Below are 3,787 nucleotides of genomic sequence, written 5' to 3'. Positions count from 1 at the left end.
TGTGGAATTTAAGAAACAAAACTGGTGAACATAGGGGAAGGGGAGGAAAAATAAGATAAAAACAGAGAGAGAGACAAGCCATAAGAGACTCTTAACTATAGGAAACAAAGAGAGCTGCTGGAGGAGAGTTGGGGGGGGGGTAATTAGGCAATAGGTATTAAGAAGGGCACTTGATGTAATGAGCACTGGGCACTATATACAACTGATGAATCACTAAATTCTACCCCTGAAACTAATACACTATATATTAACTAGCTTGAGTTTAAATTAAAAATTAAAAAGAAAACCCTTATGACTAATATTATACTTTGGTGAGAAACTAGAAACTTTCTCATTAAGTTAAGGAACAAAGCAAGGATTTCTTTTTTCATGCTCCTTTTCAATATTGCATTGGAACTCCTAGCTAATGCAATAAGAAAAGGAAATAAAAGATGTAGAAATTGAGAAAGAAGAAATCAAACTCTCCATAGATAACATGATCATCTATGTAGAAAAGCTGAAAGAATTGAAGAAAACTTCTGGAACTAGTAGACCTTATACCAAGGTTATAGGATGCAAGGTTATATATAAAAGTCAATTGCAATAGAGCTTAAAGTCCAGAATTGTGATGCCACCCAACTTTGGCTTTCTTTTCCAATATTCTTATTTCAATATTCTTTCAATATTCTTCTGGTTATTCGAGGTCTTTTCCATATAAATTTTAGGATTATTTGTTCCATTTCTTTGCAAAAGAATTTTTTTTAAATTTTTTTTTATTTTTCTCGGGGATCAGCCAGTCCCCATCATACCTGCGGCAGCCCTGGGAGCGGGCAGCACTCCAGAAGACGGGGAGGTGAGCTACACTCTGCCAGAGCGTTTCCTACAGAGACGCATGCGTGTCACTGGGATGGTCTGGAAGGAACTGCACCAACGAGACTCTGGAGGAATGGGACGGCCCTTCAACTCAGATGCAACTTACAGGCAGCATTTTTACGGAGAGCCTGTACTGCTCCAATAACCTAGAGAGCCATTCCCATGCCAGCACGAGGGTCCTGAGCTATGGCTAGGATCAAGGCCAGGGCCAGGCCCAGAATGGTCTGGGACCAGACAAGAAGCTAGAGGAGTAGCTACCGGTGGGCAGTGGACGACAGCCTCTTGGGTTGCGGTGGGGTCCAGTTCTGGGCAGGCGAGGACTCAAGAGACCATTCTTTGCCTTCAGCCAGAGTGGCCACCTTGTCCCTAAAGAGTGCCGTGGCCTTGCTGTTGTACTTGTCCTGCAGGGACCAGCCAGGGTCGTAGTCCTCCTGAGACTCGAGGAACTCCCGGAATGTCGCATTCCCTCCAGCTTTCATCTTCTCCAGCTCCACGTCTTTGTCTTTGCGCTTGTGCATGGTCACAGAGCGCACAAAGCTGAGGTGCACCCAAGCCTGTGATGCTTCCCTGAGCACTCCAGGCAGATCCAGATGCCATAGGTCACGCTGACCCACTGAGGATTGACGGCGCCACACTCGAAACACACGTTGTTCTCATCCTACACTCGGACTTCTTTCAGAACTTTCCTCCTTCTGGGGTGGCCATGATGCCGGCAGGGCCCGGACTCCAGCCCGCGCGCGGAGGTCCGCCAGGGTCTGTTCTTTGATAGGAATTGCATTAAATGTGCAGATTGCTTTAGGTAGCATAGACATCTTCACAATATTTATTCTTCCAATCCAGGAGAATGGAACATTTTCCCATTTCTTTGTGTCTTCCTCAGTTTCTTTCATGAGTACTTTATAGTTTTCTGAGTATAGATTCTGTGCCTCTTTGGTTAGGTTTATTCCTAGGTATCTTATGGTTTGGGGTGCAATTGTAAATGGGATTTACTTCTTAACTTCTCTTTCTTCTGTCTTGTTGGTTTAGAGAAATGCAACTGATTTCTGTGCATTGATTTTATATCCTGACACTTTACTGAATTCCTGTATAAGTTCAAGCAGTTTGGGAGTGGAGTCTTTAGGGTTTTCCGCATATAGTATCATATCATCTGCAAAGAGTGATAGTTTTACTTCTTCTTTGCTGATTTGGATGCCTTTAATTTCCTTTTGTTGTCTGATTGCTGAGGCTAGGGCTTCTAGTACTATGTTGAATAATGGACATCCCTGCCATGTTCCTGACCTTAGCGGAAAAGCTTTCAGTTTTTCTCCATTGAGAATGATATTTGTGGTGTGTTTTTCATAGATGGCTTTGATAATATTGAGGTATGTGCCCTCTATCCCTACACTTTGAAGAGTTTAGATCAGGAAGGGATGCTGTACTTTGTCAAAAGCTTTTTCAGCATCTATTGAGAGTATCATATGGTTCTTGTTCTTTCTTGTATTGATATGTTGTATCACATTGACTGATTTGCAGATGTTGAACCAACCTTGCAGCCCTGGAATAAATCCCACTTGGTCGTGGTGAATAATCTTTTTAATGTACTGTTGAATCCTATTGGCTAGTATTTTGGTGAGAATTTTTGCATCTGTGTTCATCAAAGATATTGGTCTGTAGTTCTCTTTTTTGATGGGATCCTTGTCTGGTTTTGGGATCAAGGTGATGCTGGCCTCATAAAATGAGTTTGGAAGTTTTCCTTCCATTTCTATTTTTTGGAACTGTTTCAGGAGAATAGGAATTAGTTCTTCTTTAAATGTTTGGTAGAATTCCCCCAGGAAGCCATCTGACCCTGGGCTTTTGTTTGGAGATTTTTGATGACTGTTTCAATCTCCTTACTGGTTATGGGTCTATTCAGGCTTTCTATTTCTTCCTGGTTCAGTTGTGGTAGTTTATATGTCTCCAGGAATGCATCCATTTCTTCCAGATTGTCAAATTTGTTGGTGTAGAGTTGCTCATAGTATGTTCTTATAATTGTCTGTGTTTCTTTGGTGTTAGTTGTGATCTCTCCTCTTTCATTCATGATTTTATTTATTTGGGTCCTTTCTCATCTTTTTGATAAGTCTGGCCAGGGGTTTATCAATCTTATTAATTCTTTCAAAGAACGAACTCCTAGTTTCGTTGATTTGTTCTATTGTTTTTTTGGTTTCTATTTCATTGATTTCTGCTCTGATCTTTATGATTTCTCTTCTCCTGCTGGGTTTAGGGTTTCTTTCTTGTTCTTTCTCCAGCTTCTTTAGGTGTAGGGTTAGGTTGTGTACCTGAGACCTTTCTTGTTTCTTGAGAAAGGCTTGTACTGCTATATATTTTCCTCTCAGGACTGCCTTTGTTGTGTCCCACAGATTTTGAACCGTTATGTTTTCATTATCATTTGTTTCCATGAATCTTTTCAATTCTTCTTTAATTTCCTGGTTGACCCATTCATTCTTTAGAAGGATGCTGTTTAGTCTCCATGTATTTGTGTTCTTTCCAAATTTCCTCTTGTGACTGAGTTGTAGCTTCATAGCATTGTGGTCTGAAAATATGCAGGGAATGATCCCAATCTTTTGATACTGGTTGACACCTGATTTAGGACTGAGGATGTGATCTATTCTGGAGAATGTTCTATGTGCACTAGAGAAGAATGTGTACTCTATTGCTTTGGGATGAAATGTTCTGAATATATCTGAGATGTCCATCTGGTCCAGTGTGTCATTTAAGGCCTTTATTTCCTTGTTGATCTTTTGCTTGGATGATCTGTCCATTTCAGTGAAGGGAGTGTAAAGTCCCCTACTATTAGTGTATTATTGTTGATGTGTTTCTTTGATTTTGTTATTAATTGGTTTATATAGTTGGCTGCTCCCATGTTGGGGGCATAGATATTTAAAATTGTAAGATCTTCTTGTTGGACAGATCCTTTGAG

At 40.7% G+C, this 3,787-nt stretch overlaps 1 pseudogene; it reads right to left on the bottom strand.

Annotated features, from left to right (window-relative positions):
* Positions 1-1,106: 1,106 nt before the first annotated feature.
* LOC131830149 (ADP-ribosylation factor GTPase-activating protein 1-like) lies at positions 1,107-1,630 on the bottom strand (annotated as a pseudogene).
* Positions 1,631-3,787: the final 2,157 nt, after the last annotated feature.

The sequence above is a fragment of the Mustela lutreola genome, chromosome 4 (assembly GCF_030435805.1).
Source record: "Mustela lutreola isolate mMusLut2 chromosome 4, mMusLut2.pri, whole genome shotgun sequence".
NCBI lineage: Eukaryota > Metazoa > Chordata > Mammalia > Carnivora > Mustelidae > Mustela > Mustela lutreola.
This window is presented reverse-complemented; position numbering and strand designations above follow the sequence as displayed.